The sequence below is a fragment of the Parasteatoda tepidariorum genome, chromosome 10 (assembly GCF_043381705.1).
Source record: "Parasteatoda tepidariorum isolate YZ-2023 chromosome 10, CAS_Ptep_4.0, whole genome shotgun sequence".
NCBI lineage: Eukaryota > Metazoa > Arthropoda > Arachnida > Araneae > Theridiidae > Parasteatoda > Parasteatoda tepidariorum.
The window spans coordinates 46,895,870-46,910,034 of record NC_092213.1 but is presented as its reverse complement, the minus strand read 5'-3'; the positions used below and the strand labels follow the sequence as shown (position 1 = coordinate 46,910,034).

General features: G+C 31.2%; 1 long non-coding RNA gene across 2 annotated transcripts in view; it reads left to right on the top strand.

Annotated features, from left to right (window-relative positions):
- The window catches only part of LOC139426938 (uncharacterized), a 121,503-nt gene that overhangs the window by 31,903 nt on the left and 75,435 nt on the right, over positions 1-14,165 (top strand). The window contains exon 3 of one of the 2 annotated variants that reach the window (XR_011638063.1): positions 5,832-6,119. This is a non-coding gene — a long non-coding RNA (uncharacterized lncRNA). Of the gene's footprint in view, positions 1-5,831; positions 8,254-14,165 lie in introns of those variants that run through there. The other variant, XR_011638062.1, reaches the window with a different exon arrangement.

Genomic DNA, 14,165 nt, shown 5'->3' with positions numbered 1-14,165 from the left:
TTTTGATAATTCGGTGAGAATTCACCCGATTAGACATATGATGCTCACTACGTGCTCTTGCGCGCCGAAGCCTATCAATTAAAACGTATTAGCGTTTTATATAATATAGATTAGCCATATGATGCTCACTACGTGATCTTGCGCGCCGAATTCAATCAATTAAAAATGAAAATTGTTGCCAGCGCGAGAAAAGAAATATCATCGGCTTCATTGATACATACGTACGTATTAGCGTTTTATATAATATAGATAGATTGAAATAATAAAAATAACCTATCAACTTAAAAGTGTTAGAGAAAAGGTGATCATTTTGGTGATATTATTATTTGCCATATGCTTAATTAACTAATGCNATTGATACATATATACGTACGTATTAGCGTTTTATATAATAAGATAGATAGATTGAAATAATAGAAATAACCTATCTACTTAAAAGTGTTAGAGAAAAGGTGATCATTTTGGTGATATTATTATTTGCCATATGCTTAATTAACCAATGCTTAATTAACATTGGTAATATGTATTTATTGCAACGAAAAAAGCAAAGATAGTGGAAAAAAGGTTAATGGGAATTTCGTTCAGGGGAAGTGTAGAAAATCGTCATACGCAGATGACGCTTAGCTGATTTTGGTAAACGTACTACTAGTTTATGGTGATAGACTGCAGTTTTAATAAGAATTCAACTTCGGGTTTTTCTTAGTTCTAGAAAATACTTTTTCAGTGATAGCAAAGGTCGTGTATTAATATTTTAATGAATTATAATTGAAAGAACTTTTTTCACCACTACTTATAAATATTTTAACCAGTAAATTAAAATTTCTATAGAGAAATGGTCATGTTCCAAAGTCCTTACCAAGGTCTTTAAAGAATTATATTTGTTTTTAAAATGTTGACTTTAATTTGCTGCAACCGCCAAATGTATTTCTCACAAACTTCAAATGAAGGGTTATGCACTTTTTCAAATATACTAAGATAGATTTAAAGTATTGTATTAATATATTTGGTGATTATTAAAACTGCACTGATACAAGGCAGTTTTAATACTGATACTATTGAAATAAGTGTCGTATGCTTCCTAGAAAGGGATATGTACCGGAGAAAAATTACTTGATACCGGTACATTTTGACTATTATGTGTGGGATGCCAAGTGGTGCTAAATACAGTTGGCACTTTCTCATATATTTGTTTTTAAAATTTCGGCTCTAGTTTGCTGCAACTGACAAATATATTTCTCATAAACTTCAAATGAAGGGTTATGCACTTGAGTTTCAAATATACTAAGATAGATTTAAAGTATTGTATTCATATATTTGGTGATTATTAAAACTGCACCGATACAAAGCAGTTTTAATACTGATACTATTGAAATAAGTGTCTTATGCTTCCTAGAAAGGGATATGTACCGGTGAAAAATTACTTGATACCGGTAAATTTTGACTATTATGTGTTGGAAGCCAAGTGGTGCTAAATACAGTTGATCTTTCTTCTGATAGGTTGAACAACAAAAAACGTGTTTTGCTTAATATAATAACGTAAAGCCACCGGGAAGGGCGACAATCAATAATAAATAAATAAAAAGGAAACTATTTTAGCTTTTTTAATTGTATTGAAGAACTTAGTGGAAAAAATCAGGTAAGTGACATTTTCAGAGAGGCAATAATCAGGGTAAGAAAAATTAAAATGGCCTCCGAACAATTTTATTACAGATTTATTGGAAGGCTGGACTAACAGTTCTTTGTCTTCTTTTATTTACCACTGGTTAATTAGGAAATAAAAACCATGCAAATTTACTAAAAACTAATGCGAATTAGTTATGTTAAGGTAAAAATGAAAACCAAAGATAAATTGCTAAGAAATTATAAGGGCTTTGTGTACAATAAGTACAATTTTGTGCATGCACTTTCTTAACTATCTTACATTGCTAAGTAGAAAAAAGAGCATTGTTTTCACTGTATTTTTTCTCGCTTAATCGAATGAGACCAAATGCGAATCAAAAGGGCTAATATTTCAAAAGATGAAATGGAATTTTTTGAGTTTGAAGTACTATTTTTGAATTGTACTTATCAAGAAAAAAACCTTTAAAACGTAGAAACTATTAGTCCTATGAACTCGAATTTTATCTCATTCAAATTAACATAAAAAAATTACAATAAATAAAAAAATTACAATAATTACAAGTTTATTAAATCATGTCAAAAGAAATAATTTTTATACCTGAAAACGATTGCAACTTTTGAACTATTCATTCTACAACATCAAGTAAAGTCTCATTAGATTCGACATAAGAAAATAATGTATGTGCAATTTGTGCATGTGCAAATCGTTATACGCAAATGGGTATCACAATCCCTATGCGCAAATGGGTATACATGGGTAGATGCGCAAATGGGTACACATTTGTACTTAAAATCCTTGTTACTCTTAAATTATTAGTCTGGTTGTCTCTGGATTCATTTCTTTCGTGTGCGAAAAAAATGCAAAAAATGCATTGGAAGCAATTCCTTACTTGCCTGTTTAGAAAAAAATAAATTTTCTCTCTCCAATCATTCCCATTTCCTTAAAAAAAGTGTACAGAAGAGAGTAGGGAGTTTTCAGGTATAATAAAAGAACTAAGCTTTTTGTCTCAAAATATCTTTATTAATTTTTCATGAATATTTTTTTATATAAATATTGCCATAAAAGTATAAAGGTAAAAAAAAAAATCGGACATTTACGATATTTTCTTTTTTTTTAAAAAAAAAAGATTATTTATTCTCAAATTTTCTGTCGAATCTAAAATTTTGAGAAAAAAATCAAATTCTAATTTAATTAAGGCAAATATCACAGCATTCAAAATTTTAATAATTTAAGTAAACAGAATTTTGCATGAGTGTATCAAAAGATAATATGTGTATTATTTATCTCAATACAATATTGAGATTTATTTAATAGTAGTAAAATTGTACAATGGTACGATACAATCTATCTTACAATGGTCAGGAAAAAAAAAGAGAAAGGAAGAAGAAACGATTTTATGGTTATGAGAACGTCTTATTTCTTTTATTGCTTTAATGGTCTAAATCTGCTTTCTTCATTTAGATTAATTATCTGTATTCTTTATTATGATTAATTTAGGAAATACTTTTAGGGCAAATGCTTTGCCTTCGAGTGTGAAATCCACATGTTATGAAAATTTGAATACTAAGACTTATTGTATTATGATTATAGTAACTCGCTTTTGTGTTTGTGAAGATAGACTCTTGCAATCGAAATGTTTCCTACATTTTAATAGAAGCACATTGCTGAGATAATATTCGCCTTTGTGTCTGTGAGAGTAAAATCTTGCAATCGAAATGTTTCCTACGTTTTCATTAACTTCAATTGAAATAGCAGATGTGTCTGTGAGGATGGAATTTTGAAATCGAAATGTTTCTTACGTTTTCATTAACTTCAATTGAAATGGTCTTTGGGTCTGTAAGTGTGAAATTATTGAATCGAATTATTTCTTACGTTTTCATCAACTTCAATTGAAATGGTTTCTGCGTCTGTCAGAGTGGAATCTTGCTATCTAAAATGTTTCCAACGTTTTCATTAACTTCAATAGAAATAACCTTGACGTCTGTAAGGGTGGAATCTTGGAATCGAAATATTTCCTTCGTTTTTATTTACTTAAATTGAAATGGTCTTTGTGTCTGTGATGGTGGAATCATGAAATGGAAAGGTTTCCTATGTCTTCATTACCTTAGTCTGAAATGGTCTTTGTGTCTGTCAAGGTGGAATCGTGGAATCGAAACGATTCTTACGTTTTCATTCAATTAAAATGGTCTTTGTGTCTGTGAAGGTGGAATCTTGCAATAGAAAGTTTATACTTTTTCTGCTTCCAACTGCAGTTAACTCTAAACCGATGCCGATGCATGATGGCAATTCAAGTTTAAATTTTTTTTTTCTTGAGACCACTACAAGCAGAATTTTAACGTCAAATAGAATTTCAATCAATCAAAATTCCAGGCACTTTTTGATTAACTGAAGTACATATTGTACCGGCGTTTTATTCCTGTTCTCATCGTTACAGATAGAATATTTCACCAGAGGGAATTTATTTTAATCAAAGTGTTTCAATAGTCTGGTGATAAAATCTTAACTACAGTTTTTGGTTCTGATTACAATAAATGTGTTCAATCATTTCTCGACCACTGTAAAGGAGACTTTATCATCATATATATTCGGTCGCAAGTTTATTGAGTTATTTTTATTTATTAAGTTAAGTTATCAAGTAGTTTAAATCAGCAGTCTAGTCAAACCAATGTCTGATTAGCTTGATTTTTCAAAACCGATTTTAGTCTCTGAGCTGGATGACAATTGGGTCATTCAAATATTACTTAAACATGTTTTTGGTCGTTTTCTCCTTCTCCTCTTTGTTCAGCGAAACTAAGCAAATCGCAAACCCCTACCATTCCTACGAAAGAATGACGCAACCTCCCTTGTTTTTATTTAAACTGACGTAATCTAACTTCAGGGCTGAATTCAAATAAACGAAGTAACATTGCAGGAAGAAAAAAAACTCATATTTGAATTTATTTTGTAAATTCGGAGAAGAATATTTTTCAGGAATCTTTTCTGCATTTTTCCAGTAGTTTTTAAAACTCTTCATCTCTGCATTTCTAGAAGAAATTTCTGTACAACTTTTCTTTCTCTAAATTTAACTTTTAATTCAAATTTCTAAGCGTAATCCCTCCCCCCCACATTTATCATAAGGATTTATTTCTTGAGTTTTAAGAAAAGTTGTGAAAATAATGTGGAACTTTTTTTTTACGTAAGCACTTCTCGTTTCAAGCAATTCAAATTTCTAAGCGTAATCCCCCCCCCACATTTCTCCTAACGATTTTTTTCTTGAGTTTTAAGAAAAGTTGAGAAAATAATGTGGAAAAAAATTTCTTGCGTAAGCATTTCTCATACCTGCCCTCGCCCTCGTAAGCAAAGCACAGACACCCCATCCTTTCGTTAGGTGCTTACGTAATATTTGAGCGGCCTCAATAAAAGTTTAAATCGTTTCCTAAACGTTGCGAGCAAAATTTATCGCCAATCGCAATTTCGGCCCCTTTTAGACATAAACAAATAAACTAAAATAAAACGAAGGAAAATAGCGAAATAAAATAATACTTAAAAAAAAAAAAACTATTTTTCAAGTAGTCATAAAAGTAAAAAAGAAGCCTTAAAAAAAGAAGAAAAAACGTTAGAATTTGATAATAAACTTATTCACTATCTACCTTTACATTTTTCGTTACAAAAAATAAGTGAAGCATTTTCGTAACAGACCGTTGTGGCCAGACCTCCATGACTCTCTGTTACGAATTTCTGCTTGAACAACAGAGGGCGCTTTGATCCGCAATAATTTTTGATTATGGATCACTCGCGTAACAGATTGTTATGGAAGGCTTATTGAGAACCCTCACAAATATCAAACATTCATATTGTTTGTTTTTATTGTTTACAATTATTAAATTTGATTATTTTTAAATATAGTCTCTTTACCTAATGCACCATTCCACATTGAACCATACTGTAATATCTCCTCCCCCACAAATCCCGCAATTTCGGAATTAACAGTATAATTTTGACAATCTGGTTAGCATTACGCTCAAGCCGCCTTTACGTCCCAGACAAGCTGGTACCTATCGATTTGAAGCTGAGTGGGCTTTTAGCCGCTACTAAGAATCGAACCACAGCCCTTCAGACAGCTCAGTTCTTGAATCATCGCAATTCACGCTTTTTTTGTGGAAAATATGATGAAAATCAAATTCTTAGTCTACTGGTAAAATAGTTTATAAAATTCTTATTTTATTTTCAGATACTTCGAACAAAAAAAAATTTCGACCCCGATAAAAAAAGGAAAAGAAAGGAAAAAGAAAAAGAAAAGAAAGGAAAGAGAAAAGAAAAAGGAAAGAAAGGAAAAAGAAAAGAAAAAGGAAAGAAAGGAAAAAGAAAAGAAAGCGAGAGAACTAGAATATTATAACTTGAAATGATAATGAATAAAGAAGAAGAAATCAACTTAAAGTGAAAAGAAGCATAACTTGCTCATTTAATTTAATCTGTTAAGTATCATAAAGAGACGAAAAGAGCGAATTCCAAATCCAAGGTAAGCGAGATTAACTCGCTGTGAGGAATCAGATTCACACAATATTAACTCTTAAACCTGTTTAGGGATAAAATTTCCCTTTCATAGGGAATCATAAACATGTTACATTGTTTCTTTTTTTATTGCCCAAACCTCAGCAAATAGCAGCCTCAATTGATATTTACCAAAGGAAGACTGCGAAAAAAAAAAGAGAGAGAGAAAAAAAAACTACATGAAGATGATATCTGCTTTGAATAAGTAATGTTTAAACCCAACAACTTTCTGAAGATAGATAGAATTAATGGCCGCACACGTACGTTTTTACATAAGGGAGGGGAGGACGAGAAGCTAGCTTATGTAATTGAGTAGAATCATTTTTCATTTTATGAAAGATTCTAGTAACGGATTGAAAGATGTTTGTGGAATGACTCTTTTTTTTATTGTCAACTGTCTAGAGGTCATCATCTCTGTCTGAAAGAAAGTAATACTAATATAATTAGTCATATTAGAATGTTAGATATTTAGACCATTTTGTGATATATTTATTAAAGTAATTCAGCTGGCGTATCTGACCGTGGAGCAGAATTGACTCAATTGAACAGAAAGTTGACCGTGAATCAATTTCTGCTCAATTTGGTTCTAATTTTGAGTCAATTTCTATCCGATTTTTTTCAATTTTCATCTAATCGCATGAAAAAATATTAACTTAAAAAATATTCGAATTGAAGTATAATTACATCTTATTGAGTTTAGAGCAGGGGTATCAAACTCAAAAGCTAACTTGGGCCAAATAAACAATGCTTAACTTTAGAGGGGTTGCAAAAAAGAAAAAAAGTATCAGTGTTCATAGAAACAAATATTTTTATTTTCAATAGTACATTGTAATAAACATATATAAAGTAACATTATTGTTTGATATTTGACATCTCTTCTCTGCTACTATCTTTCCTATTTCGGGAGAAATTTTATTGGCCGAGACTACTTTCAAAATTGATCCAGCGTGAGCGTTATTAATACGGTTTAGGACAGGAGATTTATTTCCATTCATAACAGAAAATAATTGCTCGCACTGATAAGTACTTCCAAACTTGGAAAAAATTTCATACGCGAATTTTTGAGTACTTTCAAACTTAGCAGGTAAATATTTGTAAAATTCAGGCACACCCACTTCAATGAATTTTGCTTTCAAATTTGAATCGTACCATCATACTTTGTGCAGGATTTCGCAGTTTTTGAACTTTGACACGTAAAAAAACTATGTTAATTCAAACTTTAGTAAAATTTATCGATATTATATTCATAACTGGACTCAGACGAGTGAATTTGATCAATATTGGCATTATTTGTATGTAATATTTACGAATAATAAGTCAAAACATACCTTGCACAAAGTAGCCCCCAAATGGGGCTACTTTGTGCAGCGATAGGAATTCAGTTTAATAATCATGTTTTTAGTAAAATATTGATATAAAATTGTTAAAAAAGTTAATTGTTGACATTTTTAAAGACAAAAACATCAAGATATGTAAAGATATTAGTTTGAAAATAATTTTCAGCGTTAAAAAACCATTTTTTATAAAGAATTTTTTCTTAAAAAGAATGTTTATTTCAAAACATTTGAGTTTAAACAAAAGGAAACCATATACATTTTTGAACATTGAAATGGATGAAATTTCAAAAATAATAATTATTACATATTCATTAACATTTATAATATTGATAAATTTGAACATAACATGCTTGAATGAACATGACAGAACTTGCTCTTCAGTTTCTGTCAAAATCACCTGATGTCCTATAAAATATATTTTTATGTGTTAAATCGTTTGATTAATTCATTAGAAAAATCTTTGTAGAAGAAAAATAATAGTTTACCAGCACGTTTCACGTGTTTCTTGTGAATTTTATTAGAGATAGTATTTCTGTGGATTTTGTACTTCCGAGAAGCTTCTGCAATCGACATACTACCAGCAACTGCTTGCAAACATTGTTGCAGCTTTTCTAAAGTGTAATCACGGTAGTTTCTCGTTCCAGGTATTTTTTTATAACGTCTGACCATTTTTCTGTCGAAAAAAAAACGAATGAAACTTTGCACAAAGTAGCCCCACAGTGCATTTTTTTTCATTTTCCGTTTATTTGTTATTAATTTTCAAAGTTTTTTAAAGCTAACATGATATATTTGTTTATTAATATATAAATAAATAAAAAATTGCACTTAAGACAATTGTTTTATCAACGTCTTTGCATTTCACAGCTAAAGTTTCCACGCACACTTTTCGACATCCGACGTTCTCGGAAAGTTGTTGATATTGGATAAACGAAACACACTCTGAGATTGTTTTAAAATTCGAAAAAATGTTTGTAGTAATAGAAGAGACTTCTAATTCAAATTCCACACATTTTTAACGTGAAATAAACATAATAATGAATAGCAGCACTTGAAAAATGCCAAATTCGAATTTGCACAAAGTAGCCCCCGCTGCACAAAGTAGTCCCACATGACGGTACTGAATCTCAATCACTTTCATTTGCGTATTACTGGGTACTGAGTTTATATTTATTGAGAATATCGTAGAAAACAAACAAAATTTGTCTTCCAAAGAATTAAAATCTTTAAACCTTGTTTCAAATTCTGTTCTAAGATTAGAAATTTTTTCTGCGTATTTTTGATACGAGGCAGTTTCCCTGGAATGGCAAGTGGCGCAAGCCAATTAGAATTTTACATTTAAGCCCGTGCAATTTAAAATGATCCTCGTATAGTTTATAAATAAAGTATATTATAATTTTATATGCTAGTTTCTATTCTAATTCACATTTCTATTTTATTTTTACTTTGCGTCGGACATATTGACAGGGCCGCAAAAATGTTCATCTCGGGCAGCGAGTTTGACACCCCTGGTCTAAAGAGAATTGACTTACTCGTATTGAAGTAAAAATTTATATACATAAACGCAGAAAGAATTAACTCAATCGTTGTTCTAATTTAAACGCAGTTTCATCTGATCAAGCGTGAGAAGAATTGACTTACATATCGTTCGAATTGAATTTGGCGTACAATTTTATCTAATCATGGGTAAAAAATATTAGCGTAAGAAATTGCTATGCTATTATTAAAACCAGTGATGCTTATTTAATTTTAATTTGTAATAGGTACAATTTTTATTTTATTTTATAACCATCGTTGGACAGTCGACCCAATTTTTTGGGCTTATGACTGCCAATGTGAATGAATCCGTGGCCTTGTAATTTTCAAGGGAACTACTGGATCCAGTATTGGGAGAAATTTGCCTTCATGGAGGACTTTTTGATGGAACTAACCAGTATTTCGTTACATGTAGAAGAAAACCACGAAAACATCCTTCGGTTAGCTTGACAGCAAGGGGATTTTAACCCATGATCCGTCTATCACTGAGGATATTTTACGTCAGCACTGTGGTCGGTGCAAGCCGCATGCGAAATTCGTATCGACCAGCCATCGTTGGGATTCGAAACCGGTTCATTTCATTGGAAGTCGAACGCTTGAGCCATCACGGTTCCACAGGTACAAATCGAAATAAAAATAAGTTTGTTCTGAAAATTTAAATTCATAGAGAAATGGTACAAGTAATTCGGGCAGAAGGAATATGAAAAATCGCCATACTATTTTTGACATCATTGATGCTTAATTAATTTTGATAATAGGCACTTTTGATATTATGGTAGTTGATGCAATTTTAATTATATGTTTTTAGTTATATTTGTTACAGTTAGTATATTTGATACATATTGAATTGCGTCAATACTGTGCAGCTTTAATGTTGAAACTGTGGAAAGAGGTGTTTTACAGGTGTTAGAAATGGATAAGTACCAGCAAAAACCGCTCAGCTGTAGTGAATTTTGACCATAAACATTTGACCACGAATTAAAGCATCATTTAAAAAGGTATTGGATTTAGTTAATTTTTATTTTATTAGGATGAACTTCTTTAAACGTAGTTTAATAAATCTAATAACGCAAAGCCACCAGAAGGGACAGAAAATAATAATAAATGAAAAAAATTGGAATTATTTCATCTTTTCATTACGTTAGTATATATTTTTCAGTTTTGAACATGATTTTGCCGAATTCTCCATAACAGATTTATCTATTCTCCATCATCAATTTTAAAAGTCAAGATTTTTCACTATCAATCAATTCAGTTTACAACATGACTTAGTGTTATTTTTAAGTTTTAATTACCGTTTACTTATACATTATTTAGGTTTAATAAAAACGTGGTTCAAAATCATAATTATAAATAAACATTGAATAAAATTAAATATTAGAAAACTTTCAAATATTTTAATTAGATGACGCCACACCCCATGCCATCCACGTAGATTTTAATTATGCTTACACATAACGAATAAAAGATTTAAAAAAAACCCAGTCGAACACCGAAGTCAAGGCGTATCTCTGGCTGTGGTCAGTAAGCAGGTGGGTGACCACTTTGATCAACCTGTGTAGGGACAGAGGGTGCGCGTAATCGTTCCTTGGTAAACTGTTCTACCATAAAGTGCTCGACTTCACGCCCAGGTCGTCGGGCTACCAAAGCACGGGAGCCATCCTCTCTGCAGAGGATCAAAATTGCATTGGCACGTCTTTGGATCACCCTCAGGGATGTTTCCCAGACCGTCGCCAATAGCCCATTGTGTAGCTCTAATGCGACGTAAATAAAGTACCTACTTACCGAACAGCTCTAATGAAAAGTTTTGAACAATTTTTAGGTTCTTGGTCTCGAATTGTCCCTTACATTCCTTGTTCGGATTTCAAGATTCTTGCACCAATTGTTCTAGAATTCTAAAAGAGACACACAGACTCAGAAACTCTTCCGTCAGGTTGCCTAAACAAATTGGTTAATTCGCTTCTTTGTAATTGTCACCCTCATTTTACTGTACAATATTTATAACCAACGAGAGAACCTCAAGAGCTCACACTCACCAAAAATGATCACATTTAGTTTAGGTAAATATAATCGATATGATCTAAATTTAAATATTTAACTCTATATTGACCTGCATAAAAAAAAGCACAAAAAATTATAATAATTTTTGAAGGTTAATTACATAGTATCGTTAACTCTCTTTGACTATTAATGAACAGACATTGACCGAACAATGATAATAATATTATGAATATAATATATTATGAAGGATTCGAATTTTCCTTGAATTCAAAGTTTTCTTCGTTAAAGTAATACCTTCGGAGACAAAATATTGAGGAATTTAGTTTAAATTTTTTTAAAAATCTGATTTATATAGGTCTATGCTTTGAAGCATGTTATTAATGCATCGAAAATTGGTTTATGGCTGAGGTGGTGAGAAGTTTAATTCACTGTAATTTTATGAAATTCCCTGTAGTTTCATAAAATATTCGAATTCTCCTAGAATTTAAAATATTCATCTTTAAAGCATCTTCGGAGACAAAATTTGGAAGTATTTAGTTGAATTTTTTTAAAAATCTGATTTATATAGGTTATGCTCTGAAGCATGTTATTAATGCATCGAAAATTGGTTTATGGCTGAGGTGGTGAGAAGTTCAATTCACTGTAATTTTATGAAATTCCCTGTATGAGGGATTCGAATTCCCCTAGAATTTAAAGTATTCTTCTTTAAAACAATAACTTCGGAGGCAAAATTTGGAAGTATTTAGTTTAAATTTCCTTTAAATCTGATTTACATAGGTCTATGTTGTAAAGCATGTTGTTAATAATATTTCTCCATATTAATTGTAATTTCTAAAACTCTATAGATGGCGCTCTGCGCAGTAATGTAAAATCATTAGTTTCTAATCGGTTTCCTCCATGACACTATACCATTATCATCACCCTTTTTGTTATTAAATATATATTACGTTAAAAGGCGTTTGTTACGATTGAAACCCCGAGATCTGAGATCATATCATCGTATTTAATGCATGTTATTAATGCATCAAGAATTGGTTTATTGCTGAGGTGGTGAGAAGTTCAATTCACTGTAATTTTATGAAATTCCCTGCAAATTTATGAGGGATTCGAATTTCCTTAAAATTTAAAGTATTCTTCTTTAAAGCAATCAATACCTTCGGAGACAAAATTTGAAAGAATTTAGTTAAATTTTTTTTTTTAAATCTGATTTACATAGGTCTAATTCTCAAGTATGACGATTTAGTCATAATTGGCCTAAAAATGGTATACTGATGTCTTAGAATCTCAAGTTTAACAATTGAGTTAAAATTGACTTACAAATGGTACACAGATATCTTGAAAGCTTAAGTTTGACGATTTAGTCATGATTGGCTAAAACATGGTATTCATGTACCTTAAAAATATTTGGCTAATGGCAATTTTTTAAATTAATTAAGAATTTATTTAATTTGCTTATTCTGAAATTATTGCTACTAACTGAGGAATGAAAATGGTTTAAGAATTCTCAGCAGCTTCAGTTTCAAAAATTTAAATGGCAATGATTTTGAGAAACATTTCATTGTTCTGTAGCAGTTTTTCTTTGATCAACTACCATACAGAATTTTAAGGTCTACAAAATTTTACAATATTTATTTATGCCCATAAATTCAGTTTCCTCGACTTCATAATAACAGCAGTTTTTATCAGATGATAACTGTTCTGAATAAAGTTTTCACGTAGTTCAAATTTGTAGTAAATAATTTTGTTTACTTATTTGTAAATTTGTTTAAAAATCAATTGCACTAAATATCTTCATTAATTTTTCCCATTTCAAAACTGTAGCAATACGTTTTTTCTCATCTTAAATAAGAATGTTTGTTACTTGTCAAAAAAGTAAGCATTCAAGCAGTTATAAAGTTTAAGTCACGCATGACTAATAATCTGCCAATTTTAAAATTTTAATACGACCACCGGTTTGCGTACTGCATCCCAAAGAATGGGTTTTTCCATAAGAATATCTATTATTTATTTAAGTTTTATAGTTAATTGTGTCCATATATGCCTTTCATATTTATGCATGATTAATATTGATTTATTGATCATTTACTTTTTCTTCTTCTCATTCCTGTACGAAGAACAGGTATTCAACTAAGCCGCGATGGCTCAGGGGATAGAGCGTTCGTCTTCCAATGAGGCGAACCGGGTTCGAATCCCAGCCTATACGAATTCCGCATCCAGCTTGCACCGACCACAGAGCTGACGTGAAATATCCTCAGTGGTAGACGGATCATGGGTTAGAGTCCCCTTGTCGTCAGGCTAACTGTGGTAAGTTCTCATGGTCTTCCTCTCTATGTAAAGCAAATGCGGGTTAGCTCCATCAAAAAGTCCTCCAGGAAGGCAAATTTCTTCCAATCCTCGATCCAGGAGTTCCCTTGTCTTCTGTATTGGGTTCGGAGTTGAACATTAGCAGTCGTAAACTCATAAAATTTGGTCGGCTGTTCAACGACGGTTATAATACAGACGTAACATTTTATAATATGACTTTTGGAAAGGTATTCTTGTTAACACACCTTTCTTTTTCTTTCTGCAAAAAAGTGCAGTTATGTAACATGCATTATTGTTATGCATTAACTAACCAAACCTTTTCTGAATATATATTCTAATACTCTCTGCTTAAGGCATTTTATATGCATTCCAGTAACCCCTGCCGGAATTACACTTACGTGCAAGAACAAACAATTTTTTTTTCCATTTGTGCCAGAAATAACAATTTCAAACATTGTTTCAATGTTGGATAATGCAGCAGCTGTTTAATACACTTGAACAAATAATGGAAACGCATTTGTTCAAGGTGAAGACGCTCTGAACCAAAAATTTCGATTTAGTATTAAGTAGTTTTAGTAATCCTTTATTCCAAAAAGTCACTGAATATTACGACTCTCAATTACGTTTTTTTCTTTTTATCCACAATTTAGGTGCCTTACACATGAAATAGCTGTGATATTTCTTAATATACAGGTTGTTCATAAAGTCCCGGGCCCATTTTGATGTTTAATAATTCATAAAATAATAAAGATAGATTAAAATTAATAACATAAATGGTTAGATAGACTCAAAAAGTTTCATGACCCTTGTCAATGAACTTCCACGTGTGCCCCCTTCGT